Source organism: Benincasa hispida, chromosome 11 (genome assembly GCF_009727055.1).
Source record: "Benincasa hispida cultivar B227 chromosome 11, ASM972705v1, whole genome shotgun sequence".
In the NCBI taxonomy this organism is placed as follows: domain Eukaryota; kingdom Viridiplantae; phylum Streptophyta; class Magnoliopsida; order Cucurbitales; family Cucurbitaceae; genus Benincasa; species Benincasa hispida.
Window position 1 is genome coordinate 64,094,849 of NC_052359.1, and position 19,469 is coordinate 64,114,317.

Here is a 19,469-nt window from a genome sequence, read left to right on the forward strand (position 1 = left end):
CGTTTTAATGAATAGTGTCAATGCAACCTTGACAACATCTTCACCATTAGTAAAATTGAACTTCTCAAATGCGGTCTCTACATCTTGCAAGAAACTATTCTTTCCATTTGGTCCTTCTTTTGACCAAGAATGAGTTCTCGCAGTCTTTCACTGCTTGTTCTCTTTCTACTATTTCCCTAATCGGCACAACCGATTATCAAGTTAAATCGTCTTAAGAGATGTTACCTTTTTCCTAGAATGTTGATGATATAAGTTTGGGTTCACATCCTTACCTCCCTTAACAGAAAGTGGTACAAAGTTTTGTCCAATTAAAACAAGATATGTATCCAACAAGGGACCAAAGGCCTTTTTCCCATATAGTCTCATTTGTTCTTCTGTCAACTTATTCTTAATCACAAAGGCAGTTTTGTAGACTTGACAAGAGACGTAGCTGGAAAATATTTCTTAACAGGGACGTCCATTGTACCAATTTGATAAGCATGTACATTACAAGATTAGTAAACATTGACAAACAAAAATTAAACGATGGCATAATAGATATCTCAAACGATCGTGTAACAATTAGCTAAAAGATCGCATAATAGATAGCTAAATGATCGCACGATATAAACCTAAACGGTCACACAATAAATATCTAAATGATCACTTAATATTCTTTATTTGATTGCTTAGTAATCTCTATTTGATCGCTTAGTATAATATCTAAACGTTCGCTTAATATTCTCTAAACGCTCGCTTAGTATTCTCTATCCGATCGCTTAGTATTCTCTTAACGATCGATACGAACGAATACGCAATTAAACCCTACAAGATAGTCAAACCTCGAATTTTAACATGCACTCTTCAAGGAGAAGAGTCTCATACTTTTCATATCACGACGACGGTGGCAAGTGCGTAGAGATGACCGACGAGAAATCTGCGAGGAGTGCTCGCTAAAGTTCGGAGAGAAAACGGGAGAAAATTTGAGAGAAAATTCTTCGAAGAGAAAGCTTTGGGAAGGAAATGAAGGAAATAAAGGGAACTTATCGTTGTAAAGTATTTGTAGAGGTGCGTGGATACCAAACAGTCTAAAGGCTTTTTAAATTTGGGGATAATTTTGGAATTTTGCATGGGTAAACGGTCGGTGGTAGAAAAGTTTTTAGGAAGAGGTCATTGGAAGAAAAGTTTTAGGTTTTTGGGTTATTTTGTGAAATTTTCCATCTCCAAAACTAATAAAAAAAAAAAAAGAAGAAGAAGAAGTTAGTTTTATACTAAAAAGCTGAATTAACCAAACTAATGGATCAGTTTGGTTTGCTTCGATTTTTCAATTTTTTTAAGTCTCCTTTCACAATTGGGAATGACATGTGAATTACATATTTCTTAATTTTTGTGGCCGTGTTTTGATATTTAGATCTTAAAAAAAACTTTTTGATGGTTACAAATCTCATAGATGATTATATATGTAATATTTAAAACCATTTGATCATTACAAGTCTCAATTTTATATCTGAAATGTTTTCAAAATTTATTTAAAATTGATGATAGAAACTTGGTTCGAAAAAGATACAAATCTTCTTTGATTTTTCTCCGAGTGATTTTTTTTCTTAATTCCAACTTTTTTTATTTGTCAAGAATGTTATGTTAACCTTATGAACAACCAACGTGAGACGATTAACACCAAAGTCGTGTCATATTACTTTTAAAGATTGTCATTCTACGATACAACAATCAATTTGTTCAACATTCAATTTTTACACTCCTCAATTGCACCAAGGATTTTATTTTTTGGTAGATTTGGATTTAGTCAAATGGACTGTATTCATCACACTTAGACTCAAATTCTTGGGCCGAATTAGTAAATACATCATTCATGACGTTTCTAAACTCACTTGGCTACTACCTCTTACAATCTACATATCTTAATTGTGTACTACAAAAAATTAAATAAAATAATTAATGAACGAAAAGTAGGTAAGTTATTTTGATCGCGTAAAATTAAATGCCTTAACAAGAAAATTTGGCGCTTCTCAACTAAATTGGAAAAAAAAAAAAAATCTTTTGAAAAAGACTAAAATGATATGGTTTGACAAAGCAGTGTCCCCTTTAAATATCTCAACGACCCGCATCATGAAATCTCACCCTTCAAAATAAAATCAGTAAATCCAAAGCTCTCTGTTTCTCTCTCCTTTCCACCGCTTCCTTCATTTCTTGTTCAACAAGAATGACTCTCAATGGCTCTCCAACTCCTCTTAGAAGGTAAGTTCCCATGGCCAAAAACCCATTTATGCTAGATAGTAGTTTGGATTTTATGGACTCTGATACCATGTTTAGATAGTATGGAATTCCATCTTAAAATCAATTGGCTATGTGAGGAGTAACCCATCCATGTTATAAGGAGTGTGAGTCCCTTGTTTTTTTCAACGTGGGATTGTCGACAATTTCAAAACATATATATTATTTTATACACAAACTATATGTTAAATATATTCTAAATTTTTCTGGGTTCTAAATAATGTCTAATTTCCGATGTTTTTGTTAATGTATGAAAGCAGGAATTTTCTAGTATGCACCACTAAATATTAGCTAAATTATATATAATAACCCATTCGATGAACATGTGCAATTTTGGAGTTTTTAGATTGGAAGGAAGGTGGCGATCATTACGCGGGGGCGCAAGCGGGATCGGAGCCAGTGCAGTGCGAATTTTCCATCAAAATGGAGCGAAAGTGATAATTGCCGATATCCAAGACGAAGTCGGCCAAAAAATCGCTGACGGACTCGGTGAAGATGTAAGCTATATCCATTGCGATGTATCAAAGGAAGAAGACGTCAGAATCTGGTAGATGCCGCCGTGGACCGGCATGGCAAGCTCGACATCATGTACAGCAACGCCGGCGTCATCGACCGTACCCTTGGCAGCATATTGGACGTTACAAAATCTGACTTGGACAAGGTAATATGGGAAAATACTTTTTGGTTCATATTATACTCTACACTTTTTAAGTTTGATGTTTACAAAAACAATGATTATCCATTTTCCTCAAAAGTAAAATATAAATAAACAATCTAATTTTTTTCTTTTAAAAAAATCAGATACGTGACAGTTTTATTAGTATGTAAGGCTGCACAGAGATGAGTTATATAAAATTTAGATTTTCATGGGTGGTTTTGCCAGCCTAGGAAATATGTTCTTGTTCTACTATATGAATAATTATAGCAATGCTTCAAGAACTAACTCTAATATTATATAAGTTTGAGCATAAATAAATAATCTCAGTTTCATAATTGAATGATATAATAAAGGTTTGGGGGTAAACGTGATGGGGGCATTTTGGGGGGCAAAGACTGCAGCCAAGGTGATGATACCCCAAAAGAATGGGTGCATTCTATTCACAAGCAGCGCAACCACCAACATCTCTGGTATCTCAACGCACCCATACACAGCCTCCAAATGTGCAATCTTGGGGCTAGTTAGGAACCTAGCCGCCGAGCTCGGCCAACATGGGATCAGAGTCAACTGCGTCGCCCCCTTCGCCGTCGCCACTGGGATTGCAGGACCCTGTGACCCAATGCAAGAGGAGATGGTTGAGACCATGGTCACTAGCTGGGCCAATCTCAAAGGTCGCGTCCTAAAGGCCGACGACATACAAGGCTGCACTCTACTTGGCTAGCGATGATGCCAACTATGTCAGCGGCCTCAATCTGATGGTCGATGGAGGCTTCAGTGTAATCAATCCTTCCATGCTGAAAACTCTTAAGCTCTGGACTGAAAATGTCCACACTTATGAGGGTTGTTTCTCTACTATGAATTCAAATACTATCTTTGTTATTTTATTCAGTCTTTATGTATTTGGTGTATGAATGAGATTTGAAGAATAATGATTGGTTAATAGAGAAAAAGAAAAGCGAGTTAGAGGGAAATAAGATAAAATAATTTTCAAGAAAGGGTTCAATACTCTAGTTTATATGGTTTGAGCATAATAATAGAATCTTTCAAGGATGTTTCTAAGAATTAACCCTCTTTGGGGAGATATTATCACTTTTGCTGCTAATTGGTGCACCAAGTTGATCTATTTTATTTTGATGTTGTGATGCTTTTAATATTTGTGAAAGACTTTTTTCTAGTTTCTTATTTGTACTATAACATAAAAATATAAATAAAAATGTCGTAGAATGAGAGCATATGCTATACTTATATGTAACATTTAAACATTAAAATGACTAGATATGTCGTAGAATAAGGAGTGAAAGGGCAATTTAAAAAGTTTAAAAGGTGTTAGCGTCCCTTAACCAAAAGTTATTCTAAAACAATTTTTTTAAAAAAAATTTATCATCCCAATTCCTATAAGTGTTGAGGGGAAAAGCATAATCACCAACCCAATTCAATAATTGAAAAACATTCAAAATAGAACATCATATAAAAGTTCACATGATTAACACCAAAAACCGAAGCTAAATCGAAGCAAGACTCGTATAATTACTTGCTTATTGAATGTTGAAACTGGAAGAAAAAATATCGGCCACAAACATAAAAAAGGTTAAAAAATCAAGTACCAAAAAGTATTAAAATTTTATAATTCAAATAAAATATGATAGCTAATATCTATAATCTAAAAAAAAAATAGTATATGAATATAACATTACTAATAGCATACACCCATCACTTACTCTGTGTGTTATTTGCGTATATTTGCTGTTGGTATATTATTTGTTGTTTTCATGATTGTCAGGACTTTCTGTGAAACATTCACATTTTGTGTGATAGATCAACTTTAATTTTCATACATCAACACATGCACAAAGAAAAGAAAAGAAATGATAGCAAAGATTTTAGCTTGAGTGGCCAAGGAAGAAAACCCTTGACCGTTAAACTAAGCAGCAACAATGTTGGATAAATTTGGATTTAGTGAAAATGGACTAAATTTAGTAGGGCTAACAAGAAAAATAGCAAAATTTATTTCATTTAGAAAATGGAAAAAAAAATTTCAAAATTATAAAAATAGCAAAACGAATTTATTAAATAAAAAATACTAATTAGTAGATGACAAAACTACCCTAAAACAACAAAATTAAGTATAAATGAGAATGCAAAGATTCAAAAACAACTCGAAGGCCACAAATACACTATACCTAAACATTTTATAACCACAAATATATAGTATCTAAACATTCTAGAAGCAAAAATTAAAAATCACCCAATATGTCTTTAACGTTTCCAACTACCTATAGAACGTGTATATGCAAGGGAAGATGACGACCAGCGGTGGGGGTCATTAGAAACTTATGGATGTCTATAACGATGGACTTCCTCAAAAGTGAGAAAGAGCAAAGTTGATTATACCAATAAATTTGTTGGCAAGTGAGTATTTGAAGAAATTGCAACTTTAGAATGATGTGACTATTGGAAATATGATTACATTTGACACCAAAACCAGTTGTTCGGAAGTTTCATTTGTTTATGTGACCATCTTGCTCATAGGATCTTGAAAGAACTTTAAACACTATTAATCCCACAATGAAAACGATGTTAAAAGTAGAAACAAAAGCATGAAACATGTGTGCGAGTGAAAAAGGTCGGTGACCTGGCGAGGTGGTCGTCAAAAAACTAGTCAAGACGATGAAATTCAAGAAAGGGTTGCTCACGAACATGAGATTGAGAAGGAGGAAAAGAGATTTGGGAGACGGCTAAGTGAAGAAGATGAGATCTAGGATTTCTGTTATCTTATTTTATTATTAATAATAATATATTATTATTATTGATAATAAAATGAATATATATATATATATATATATATATATATATATATAGTACAAACATTTAAAGATTATATTCTCATTTATTATGTATCCTTCTAAGTACAACAAGTCATTTTTACATGTTTCTATATGAAAATTGAAAACATCGATAATATGAAAAAAAATTCAAATTAATTTGATAATAATATGTATAAAATAATGCAAAGTTTTTAAATACAATTGAATTTGTAACAAACATTTAAATAAATCGGAAGTTAGTTAGGTAAAATCTAATTTGATAATAAAATATAAATTCAAATATAATTCGGGGAGAAATATCAAGAAGGGACTCGTTTATTTACAATTACACTGTATTCATAATTCCATTTTCATTTAAGGTTCAACAATTACACACTATTTATAACTCCATCAACCACAAAACTTACAAAAGAATCTTAACTCGTTGTAGAGACATAGCAAAAACAACAAGATTACAAAAGTTAATACTTATTTATTTGTTAAAAAGACAAATTAATGATATAATAATATAATAAGATGATAATGAATAAAAGGTGATAAAAAAATTTTAAAAAATGATAAAATTTAAATGAAATGTATAGTTTGTTAGATGATAATATGTATAAAATATTGAGTAAAATCTTAATCTGGATAAAAAGTCTTAATCCAGATTTATAATAATAAAAAACGAATAATGTAATGTAAAATCTAAAGATATATTATTAGTTAAAATCAAAATGGTGATAAACAAACTAAAAATTGATTAATTCTAAATATTTTCGAAAAATGGTTAAATCAAATCAAAACATATATGAAACTGTCAATTCAAATTTTAAAATTGGAGAAAAATCTGACACGTTTATCTCTTGAATCTGTTAGATTGAAGTCTCATAACCGACGTTTCCATTTATACTTATACTGTATTTCTATTGAGAATTGATACACGGTATCATACTAGACGATTCCATTTACAATGTATTTCTATTGAGAATTTATACACGGTATAATAATTACACACTACTCGAAAAAATTGTTAATCGACCATGTCAGAGACAATTTGAAGATAAATATATATATATATATATATGTCATGTCCGCAACATGCTTTTGCCAAATTACTATTTCCATTTTTTTGACAAAAATCAAAAGGCACCTCTCGATTTTGCTAATTCCTCCCATTTCTTAATTTGGTATTATTTGAGCTCAAATTTGATAGAAGCAAGTTCATTAAAATCAATTGGGCCTTGAGCCAAATGAGCAACATGCAAAAATATCTCAAGATGATCGAAGCCGGCTGAAAAATGGTCGACGAACTCGGAGAAGACATAAGCTATATCCTAGAGATGTCCATGGGGCGGGCGAAGATGGGGAAGCCCTCCCCATCCCCGTCCCCGCCCCCATATTCCATTTTCCGTCCCCACGAATTTTTCTGTGGGGAACGGGGTGGGGATTTCGCGAGAATTAGGTTCTTTGCGAGGAAAATTTTCTCACCATCATTTTTTTCTAACAATTTTTTTATTTTAATTAAATATATATTTTTAACAATTTCTTAAATATATAAAATTCAACAACATCCCATCTTAAATATTAAGACATCTAAGGAATTAAAGTAATAAAGTCTTAGACTTAAATAATTAAAACATCCATAATTATCCTAACAAAGTCTACGATATATATATATATATATTATAAATTTATAATTTATATACAAAAGTCTGAGCGGAGTCGGGTCGGGGTCAGGGAATATATTTCCCACTCCCTCCTTCATTTCCCGTGTATTCGGGGATTCTCCGTCCCATTTGGGACAGGTCCCTGCGGACCCGATCCATGGATTTTTTTTGGACATCTTAATATGTCGACTGCAATATATTGACGAAAGAAGATGTCAGCAATGTGATGGATGCTGCCGTGTACCGACATGGGAAGCTTGACATCATGTATGGCAATGCCGACGTCATCAACCATATGTTTAGCGGCATATTGGACATTAATCTGACTTGGACAAGGTAATTTGTTTTATCCCAATTTATAGATAAATGAAAATTAAATTGAACCAAAATTGGTTCTATATATAAAACAAAGAACCCGATCGATTCGGTTCGATTTTTTAATTTTGGATTCAACTAAGAATCCGAACAACTAGATCTTTTCTAAACAACATTGTCAAGTTTCATAGATAAACAACAAACCAACCTTTCCAATACTTTATGCTCAGTTTGTCTCGTTTCATTTTATGGTTTTTTTTTTCACTTCTATATTAAACTATCCCATTCACTATTGATCATTATGGGTTAAAATAATGTTTTTTTACTTTTTTATGATTTATAGATTTCAACCCTGTGGGTTATTTGGAAATAATGATTTGAAATTAACTTGATTAAAACTTTGTGTTTTGTCATTGTGTGTTGGCCATTCAAATTTTGTGTGGATGATAATGGAAAGGAGAGAGAAAAAAAAATAAAAGGTTTATTAATATAGCTTATATATATGACCTAACATATTAAAATACGATAGCTTTAATTTAAAAATTACTAGTTTAAATAACACAACAAACGGTAAAATCTAATCTCAAATCATATAAAGTTTTAAAAATTCAAATAACAAACCACATGAAATCACTATTTGGCTTGAAATCGGTCAAGATCATAATCTTTCATATACCTTAACAAATAAGGTGACTTTTTAGTTTCTTAAACCTTTTTTGTAGAGTTAATTTCAATCATGCATTTAGGCTTTGAAAATGTTTCATACTCTTAAAAGCAAATTAAGTTCCAACTATACATTATTGTTGGGAGTGTTCTTTACATGAAAATTGAGATTACATATACTTTCTAATTTTGTTTAGACAATCTCCTGAGATTTTTTTGGGTGTTCAAAAATTAACTTATTAATACAATTTTGAGCATAAATTCTTGCTTCATAATTGAATCATATTAAAGGTGTTAGACATGGACGTGATGGGGGCATTTTGAGGGTAAAGTATGCAACCAAGGTGATGATACCCGAGAAAAATGGGTATATTCTGTTCACAAGCAGTTCAACCACCAACATCGTTGGACTCTCAATGCACCCATATGCAACCTCTAATTGTGCAGTCTTGGGGCTGGATAGGAATTTAGTCGTCGAACCTGAGCATTTGGGGATCAGAGTTAACTGCGATGCCCCCTTCATCGTGGCCAATTAATTTTGGTGTTAATGTATTTGAAAGTAATTTAAGAAAGTTCTAGACATAATGATTTAAATGTATTAGAAATTTTGTGTTTGAAGTATAATTGAAAAGGAAAAAGAAGTTAGAAAGTTTACTAGTATAAGGCAAAAATTAGATGAGAGAAATAAGCAAATTCCATCATTTTCTTCAAGTGAAAAAAATGGCAACAAAGAGACATGGAGATGGAGAAGGGAGGACAATAGAGAGGAGAAAAGAAAGAAGATGAAGAGAAGTGGGAAAGTTTAAAAAATATTATTTTTTCCAAATCATCTTGCCACATTAAGGATCAAATGTACATATTCTTAAAAATCTACGGACCAAAAAAGTATTTTTTCTTAAAAAAAAACAAATGTTGTCTGAAGTTTTAAATAAAATGTGCATAACTAAATTGATAAAAATATGTTTTCTCAACCAAAATGTTAGAAATTTGAAAATCTCCTCTAGGTATTGTGATAAATTCTATAAATAGACAAATTAGTGAGAAAGAAAAGTTTTAATTTGCTCCTAGGTTATCTAGCAAGTCATGCTTTAATCGTTGAGTCATTTCAAAGATTTGGAACTCTTCACCAAGCCCATTTATGGTGGTTGATTTTGGGGGTTTGTAAGCCTTTAGACTTTTATATCTTAATAATAGTTTTTCTAAAACTATTAAAAAAATGACCGATTTTAACTTTTGATTTGTACAAATAGCAAATCAATATTTTATTTATAAAAATGGTAAAACGAATTAAGAATAAAAAATAAACAAATTTATAAAAGTGTAAACTACCCCAACCATACAAATGAGATTGCAATTGACTTATTAAGAAATATTCGTAATTACACTGTAATTAAATAAGCATCTAAAGATTATTGGTTGGCCATGCTCTAAGCATCAACCGACATCTTCTCCAACCAAAGTTGCCACCATTTTCCTCTCTGAAATCAGCTCCTCCACCAACAGTGATGACACCTCTAACTTGAATTTGTCTTCATCCATTACTTCGTCAGACATGGCTCCCTCTCCATCACCAATACTTCACCATCAGTTTCGACTTCGACTCCTTCTCCACCAACTTCATTTATTTCCCTTTCAGAGCCACTAGTGATCACTCAAATTGGAAGACTTGTATGCTACTAAAGATCTTCCTAATAAAATGTACCTTAGGGAGCGATTCTTCACCTTTAAAATGGATTCATCAAAATCATTTTCTAATAATCTAGATGAATTCAAAAGAATTGTTGGTGAATTTAAGAATTTTGGGGAGAAAATTGGAGATGAGAATGAGGCATATGTGCTTCTAAATTCTTTAACAGGATCCTATAGGGAAATTAAAAATGCATTGAAATATGGAAAGGACAATATATCTACTGATGCAATTATCTCGGCCCTAAGAACAAGAGAACTTGAGGTATAAATGGTTAAAAAGGTTAAAAAGGAATAAGCAAGTGGTAAAGGGTTGTTTGTGAAGGGAAACTTCAAACCAAATTAGTCAAAGGACAAAAACAGTAGCATTCAGATGAAAACAAGCCAAAACAGAAAGTTAAATGTAAATATTGCAAAAAGAATAGGCATTTGATCAAAGACTGCTTATTCTCAAGAGAAAGAATCGGGAGAAAGAAAAAGAGTCTAAAGTAAGCAGCCTGAAGCCTCTGTTGTAAAAGATGTTGGGGTTGATGCCCTAAACTCTCATTGGACCCTGTAGTTTGTAAACACTTTAGTGAACAAATGCTTGTGATGTAATAATATATGCTATTTTTCTTCATTATTGTCTATGAAACATGGGATGTTTTAATTACTTTACCACAAACCAATAAACTAAGATCCCTAGTTGTTGTTGTAATTTAAGCATGTATGTGGAGACATACAGGTGGATCATGTCTTAAGTGATAATCAAAATGGTCTGTAGTATATGGATAAAAGAGGGAAACCTTATCATGGTAACGCTATGGATGTAGCTCGCTTTGTAGAATAGTTACAAGTGTTGTGACTTACTACAAATTGTTTGATCCTGATCATTCATGTAGAGACATGCGAGTGGAGGCATCCTATACAAAGAAGTTTGTATAAGACTTGACCACGAAGTGTTATAGTCTCGTTATATAACGTCGTTCATGACAGAGACTTTACTTCTCTAGAATGACCATAGGTAACATCACCTCATCACCTCAATCCTGAGTGAGTTGGGAACTCCTGCCTTTGAGGATGATCCTTTGATTTGCATGGGTGCGAGTGGCCAGATTGCCAACTCAAACCTTCTACTTTGGGGATTCGTCTGATTTTGGAGTTGGGAACTCAACTATACAAGATGGAACTCACTCCTTCTCTGAAGCAGGGGTACCCCTATGGTGAGAAGAGTGCAACTATCAGTCTTTAGTGGAATGCCTGGCAGTTAACGGATAGTAGATCTCGTGACTAAAGAGTTTATTCAGCTATTCATGTACCGTTGGAGCTTCGAGCCACTAGTCCATTAGGTCCCCTGGGTAGCTTGGATAAAGTCNTGATTTTGGAGTTGGGAACTCAACTATACAAGATGGAACTCACTCCTTCTCTGAAGCAGGGGTACCCCTAAGGGCTGATTCCGAGGCTTGAACGTGGCGTCACATACCTTCTCATGGCCCGAGAGGTGTTCACACATAGTATGACTATGTTGTATTGTTCATTAAAGGGATCAATGGTACTTAAGAAGTTAGATGTAACTCTAGGGGCAAAACGATAAATTGGTCTAACTGTACTTACGAGCATCTGTGAAGGGTTATCGTACTGTTGATTGGTTATACATGATGAACACAGAAATATATCTATGGTGAGAAGAGTGCAACTATCAGTCTTTAGTGGAATGCCTGGCAGTTAACGGATAGTAGATCTCGTGGCCAAAGAGTTTATTCAGCTATTCATGTACCATTGAAGCTTCAAGCCACAGGTCCATAAGGTCCCCTTGGTAGCTCAATGGATTCAAGTTGAGAATCATTTTTTGGGTCAGTTTGAAGTGTTCAAATTGACAAGAGGGAGTTTGATTATATATGATATGATTGAACTTGTTGATTATATATGATATGGTTGACATGTTGTATGAAATACATTAATTGGAGGAAAATGATATAAATATGATTTATATCTAGTGGAGGAGAAAAGGAATATGGTTTCTATGTTGCATATGATGTGATATTAAACTATAGGTTATAAATATAATATGATTATATTTATTTTTTTAATTAAACAATTATGAGATAATTGTTGGTTTTTCTCCATAACCGCACGAGATAGTGGGAGGTTACATTCAGTTTTCATAACTGAAGGATAAAATGAAAATAGTTTCCATTTTACAAAGAGATCGGATAATCGCTTTACGATTAAGTACACTACCCATCGTCTAGAAAACGAGAGCCTACACGATAGCTCAAGTTGTTCTAAACAATCGTGTACATGCACAGATTACCTAAACGATCGCATACTCTTTTCTAAACGATCGCGCGCCCCAGCGATTTTACTTAACGATCAGCCCCTTTTTACTACATGATCGTGTACCTTTTGCTAAACAATCAAGCATCCGTCTATGTGATAGATTTCAGATATCTCCCATTTGCTTGGTCGTGGTAAATGATTGTTATTTCCTTCTGCCCTCTACCAAATCCAATAGAGCCCATACCTCTTGGATTCTCAATCCGAGAATACCGAGGTTTCCGAGTGGTTGTGTCCTTCTTGCTGTCTTATTCATGAGAAGTCCGTTCAGTCAACAGCATGATTTGGTGGAAGATAGCCTTGGCGAGTGCAGCGACTGTGTGAGTTACCAATTCCTAACGAGAGCGGGAGTTCAAGGGAAGAAAATTTCTTCAATTAGTATGTCTCTCGTTCCTTTGTTGTTTAAGTTTGAAAAACATGCCGTAATTTATTCTTAAATGCATAAATTGTAGTTTGTTTGTGATTGCGGTGTTTCTGTCACAATGAATTTGGAACGATCTTGTTTCTGCTCATAGGTACTCTTTGATAAGATTTCCTTCAGAAGGTTCTTACATCTACTGTGATGCACTAGCCTCAACACTTGACAAGGTCAATCATGTAACCCCCTTGGGAAACATGATTAGGTTTTGGATTCAGGATGCGCCTACCACATGACACCTATGAGACCCTGGTTTAACACCTATAAAGAAATAGAAAGAGTTACATGGGGAACAACCAAGGTTGTAAGATTGAAAGTATTGGCCCTGTCTCTTTGAAACTCAAGGATGGGATTGTTAAACTACTCAAAAATGTTAGGCATGTTCCACTCCTCAAGAGGAACTTAATCCCTTGGAAATGCTTGGTGCAGTTAAGTATGAGTATAGAGGTAAGGGTGGAACTCTTGAGGTTCTAAAAGACTCAAAGGTGATCCTTGATCGGATGATGTTGAGGTATATGTGTGTTGTATAGCCATGATGTTGAGGTATATATGTATGTCATAGATTCATATAGTGATAATTATGATGTTGAGACAGTGCAAGTGTCCTTATTGATTAGTTAGATGCCCACTAGATTTTGTGTTTCCTTCGGGATTCACCCATTTGTGTTTCCTTCGGGATTCACCCGTTTGATTTTCCTTCGGGATTCATCAGTTTGTGTCTCTTTCAGGATTCACCAGTTTGTGTCTCCTTTGGGATTCACCAAAGGTAGTGGGCATACTTAACTACAGTAGAATAGTACTCAGTCTCCTTTTTGTTTCATGTGTATATGTGTCCCATGAGAACTAGAGCAGTTTATATGTTTCACTAGAGGTGGGTATCTAGAGGACATAGATGCCTAGTCTGACCTCAGTAGTGAGGTTACTTACTGAGTATTTTATACTCATTTTTTCTCATGTTGTTGTTTCAGGTAAGGGTAGAGATGCATCGACAATGGACAAGCGAAATTTATGATCGAGCCACTAGGACTAGTTTTTATGCTTCTGCTCATGATATTTAGAGTTCTTTTCATGTTTCTCTCAACTTTTAGTTTTGATGTTTAAAACTTATTTTTAAGAATCGTTTTTTAGACTTATTTATTATACTTTATGATTTATGGGTACCCTACTATTGTTTTAATATTTGAAATTAATGAAAGTCTTTGAACTTACCTTATTTAATTAACATTTATTTTGCCATAACAGAGTGTTGTTTTGAGTTTCATGCATGCATATATTTAGTAACGGCCTAACTTAAGTCCTAAGGGGTCGGGTCGTTACAATTAACACATAAAATTCACTAACGAGCCTAAATTAAGCAAGGAACTATAGCTTTTTTAGAGCTATCAGTAATTAATCAAGATAATAGACGATATCATCATATGAGTTAATAGTCAGTAGTGCCCAATGACCACTAAATAAAATACAAGTAGTATATATTTACTGTTAATACAAGAACTTTTAATGAATTTTTCTAGTAAAACTTTACTTACCTTAGATTAAAAGGAGCAAAAATGATTTGGATTTGTTGTGAAGCCCTTAATCTACTATATAGGTTCCGAACCCTAATTTCTTGAGTAATTTGTTCAGTAGATATAAGAGATGGATCAACAAATATGTACTTTGAAACTTCTTTTAAGTGCAAGTTCCATAAAAGATTAACAGTTAATAAATGAGTTTCTATAAAAAAAAAAATTAGAATACCTAAACGAATGAAATTATATTACTTATGTCATATATGCAACCAACGTCAAAGTCTTAACTTCTCTCATGCTGCAGAAGTTAATAATATCCTGCTGCAGAACAAAACTCTTTCTGTTGATACCAAACAACTCTACAGATAGTTGGAAAGAAATGGCAGACTCTTTGGCCATTACTTTTTCAGCAAACCTAAGTACTTATTTTAAAGGTAGTGGCAGATTGATTGTGGACTCATAGACAACATCTTTTTCCATAGAAACCATCATTGATGCTTTCTCCTAATGCAACAAAGTGATCATAACGTAACAATATGGAAGTCTATGAAAGTCGTTAATGTAGCAATATGAAATTCATAATGCAAACATCAACCAGTGCAACAAAATGAGCAAACTTAACTAATTACCTTTAGAGTTTGTTGATTTTTTCTCCCATTCTTGAAATTCTCATGTTCATCATTCAAAATGATCGTGTCCATATTCACCTTATCCTTTTGTTTAACATCATTCGTCTTCACCTTCTTTTTTACCTTCTTTTTCAATTTATTTTTGGATTCAATATCATATGCCAATCTTGGTTTGGAGCAAAATGCATGTGCATACGTCGATTTCCATTATGTCATTTGAATAGCTTCTGATTCTTTAACATGCAGACAAAGCAGTTCATTCCCTTGACTAAGCTCCTCAAATTGATCTTTTCCTTTTCTTTTTTTTTTTTTTTTTTGAACCTTTGACTGTGTGGAAGTAAGAGGTTAGGGTAACAACACCATCATCCCCACGTACACGCCCATTATGCTTTTCTGTACCTAAGGCCTATGTCAAAATATCATTTGGAGATGGCTCTTTATTGTCAAGCGGATCATAAGTCTTTGAGATTTTGTCCTAAGAAGAAAAGTAAATTTGATTATTCATAAATGTATATATAAAATTTTCATGAATATAAAATTTAATGCACATCTTACGATTCGGTTGACAACTCTTGGACGTGTTCATTGTTGTATTTTTCATTCTTATCTACACGAGCTTTCTTCCACATGTTAGCTTGGTCAAAATCACCTTCCTGTTAAGATAATTTTTTTTCTACATTTCAACATATACAAAGTTACATTAGCTTAACCTTTAAGACTCATAAAAATTTAAACTAATATATTTTTACCATTTCGTCACGAAGATTAGCATAACCTTTACTTGAAAGTCGATGATTATACTTATTCTTATATCGATGCTCTTTTTGAACGCTTCTTTTTCTCTACACAAATGTAACAATTATCAATAAAAATTAAAAATGTTCTTAATAAATATTAATAAATATTGATACCTCAAACTCTTCACTTAATCTAGATCTAACAAATTCTTCCCAATGTTTTCTTTTTTTAATTAATGTACAAATACATTTCTGGTGGTTGTTTCAGAAGTTGAGGTTCATTCTTGAATGACATGATATGCCTCGTCATCAACCAATGCTTAGACTGACGAAATGTTGTCCATGCAGTTTTAAGAATGGTCTTTCTAGATCTACTATCGATTATAAAGGTAGCCTATAGATTGGAGCGTTAGTGAAAACATACATACCTCAATTACAAACAATATTTTCAAAAAATATAGATATATATAACTCAACTATATTATATATCTTATCCTTCAATTCAACAGACACATGCTTCCAAATTGCATATGTAATAAGGACATGGTGATGCACGCACGACCCAATAAAGGAATTTAGTTTGGCAACATTTTCGCCAATGGGTACTTCGTCGTCATTGTATTCCACTAGATTCCTCTCTCCTGCACTTCTAACTCGTGTCAAATTGAATAATGGTAGGTCTCCACTTTCTTTTCATTTTAGTCTTTGTTTCATTCTGTTGAGCAATATCATCTCCACCAACCTCTAAGTCTTCATATTTTCCTCTAAGTCTGCGTGCTCCATGTGGTACAAGATCCTGTCAAACCAAGATTTAAAAGTAATATATACATATTAATTAAATGTAATATATGTAGATAACAATAAGCCCAAAATCAAATGTAACATGTAATATTATAATTTAAGAACTCACCCATAAAATGTTTATTTAGGAATTCATATGCCTTCACTGTCTAATCGTACATATGTATTCTCATCCAAATCATTACTTCCATCAATATTTGGCATATCATTGGGTCCTCCTTGATAGTGTAATATGGTATCTCCAAGTTCGTCGCCATTATATTGATCTTCAATTTCTCTTTACAATGGAGTAAGCACAATTGACCATCTAATGTCACTTGGGTCCTCAACATAGAACGCTTGCCTTGCTTGGATTGCTGGTATAAAAGAATTAGACTTGTGACCTATTCTATTTAAATCAACTAACACAAAATCAAAGTCATCCATTTTCATATCACTATTATTCTCAACTCAATCACATTTAAACACTACAACATTGAACGTATTATAGTTAAGTTCCCATATGTCTTGTATCACTCCATAAAAAGACATATCTCCAATGACGGGATTTTTATCTTTTCAATTGGATACTTGCATTGTTTTTGCTACTAAACTACTCCATTATTTTGTCACTTCAATTATTATCATAAGACTTTGTGCGATAGCGACATCCATTAATGACATAACTATTATATCTAATCACAAAAGGATGAGGGCCATGAGCAATTCAACTCAAGTTATCTAAAATTTCAACATTTCTCATCGCAATCTCAATTGCCACCTACCATGAATTTTATCTCAACGTAATTAATGATTGTCTTTTGTATAGAAAAGTATCTGTAAGATAGTTAAGTTTAACTTCTTACCTCTTCTCGTAACCAAGGTATAAAAGTTCAACTATGTTCTTCTTGAATCCATTTTTGATAACCGACTCTACTTGGGTATTACAATTGCAATACTATCATATGTTTACTTGAAAATTGAAATGTTATAATATAGTTAGGTTTATATCATAAAATTCAATGGAAAACATAGGTTGAAACTTACATATATAATATAGTTAGATTGCTGAAACTTACTCTATATATGGTTGCACATCAATTGTATTTTCCAAAACATAACAGTAAGATTGGTATAGAAGATCATGTTCAGGTTTGAAAGAAATTCTGATAGATACCAATGCTTGAATTATCTAAACAGTCATCTAATTGGTCAGTGCAAAGCCCAATAGGATCCACTCCAGATAAAAAGTCTGAACAAAATTCAACAGCTTTTTCTACTATATAACTTTCAGCAATACAACCCTCTGAAAGATGTCTATTTCTCATGTAGTTTTTGAGAACTTTCATGAATTTTTCAAAGGGATACATCCACTGTATATATGCGCACAAAGCTTGAGATGCATCATGATAGTGAAAAATGAAGGAGGAATATATTTATTAAGTAAACACATAGTCATCACAATATCTTCTTCCAACTTTTCCAATTATTGCACATCTACAACTTTGTTACATATAATATTGGAAAATATACACAACCGAGTTATTGCATACCGAACATGTTTTGGAAGCATAGATCTTATCGCATTAGGAAGAAATTTTTGTAAGAGCACATGACAATCATGAGATTTAAATCCAAAGTTTTAAATCTGTTATTGACACAAGGTTCTTAACATTGGAAGAATAACCTTCAGGAACCTTCATTTCTGACAATGTCTTCAAAACACAATGCCTTTCTTCCTTTGTAAGAGTGTAACAAGCAAAAGGAATGAAGATTTTTTTGTCCCTGCTAATAGGTGGGAGCTCTGGTCGAGTTTTCAAATAGGCTAAATCACGTCTAACATTCAATCCTTCCTTACTTTTTTCGAGAATATCAAGAAGTATACCCAATATATTCATGCAAACATGTTTTTCAATGTGCATCACATCTAAACAATGTCTAACATGAAGATTTTTCCAAAAACTTTTTGTGTTTCCTTTCGCAGGTTGCTTTTTATTCTTCTTCTTTCCTTTTGGAAATTCAAGATCTTTTATTCTAGAATATATAGCCTCTTCAGACAAAGGTTCATAAATTGTTCCAAGCACCTTATGACCATTAAATGACTTCTTTTGACGTCAATATGGATGATTGCGTGCTAGAAAATTTTGATGTCTAAGGTATGCCAATTTCTTCTCATATTTTAATCTTATAGAAGACGTATTATCTCCACAAATTGGACATATCGTATACCCTTTCACACTACATCTATTAAGATTTTCGTTTGCAGAAAAATCATTGATTTTCCATTAAAAAAAACTGCCCTTAAATTGAATAGTTCTTCTTGATAAGCATCATAACATTCAACACCACTTTCTCGCAAAAGTTTTAAATCTTCAATTAGTAGTTCTAAGTATGTGTCGATGTCATCCCCTGGTTGCTTTGGACCAAATATCAACATTGATAGCATCATAAACTTCCTTTTCATGCACAACCATTGGGGAAAATTATAAATAACTATCACTAAGGGCCAACAACTACATTTAGAACTCATTTGACTGTGTGGGTTTATTCCATCAGCTGACAATGCTAGACGAAGATTCCTAGGTTCATAACCAAAGTCTGGCCACATAAAATCTATTAACTTCCAAGTCAGAGAGTCTATAGGATGTTGTAATTTACAATCTATTTCTCACTCATTAGCATGTCAAATCAAATTCTTAGTAGAGTCAATACTTCTAAACAACCTTTTAAATCGTGGAATTGGTAGAAAATACCATACAACTTTTATAGGAATTTGTTTTTTCCCATTGTTTGCATTCATAGTACACTTCCACCTCGCTTCACCACATCCAAGACATTCAATTGCATTAACATATTCTTTTATATACAAACAATAGTCATTAAGGCATACATAAGTCTTTTCGTAATTCATTCTTAGTGCACTTATTGTTTTCTTTGCATCATACATTGATGTTGGGAGCTCATTGGTAGTAAGCAAAATTTCCTTTAAAGTTTTGAGTAGTTCTGAAAAA

At 33.0% G+C, this 19,469-nt stretch overlaps 1 pseudogene; it reads left to right on the forward strand.

Annotated features, from left to right (window-relative positions):
* The first annotated feature begins 2,200 nt into the window (after positions 1 to 2,200).
* Positions 2,201 to 8,917, forward strand: LOC120090806 (annotated as a pseudogene).
* Positions 8,918 to 19,469: the final 10,552 nt, after the last annotated feature.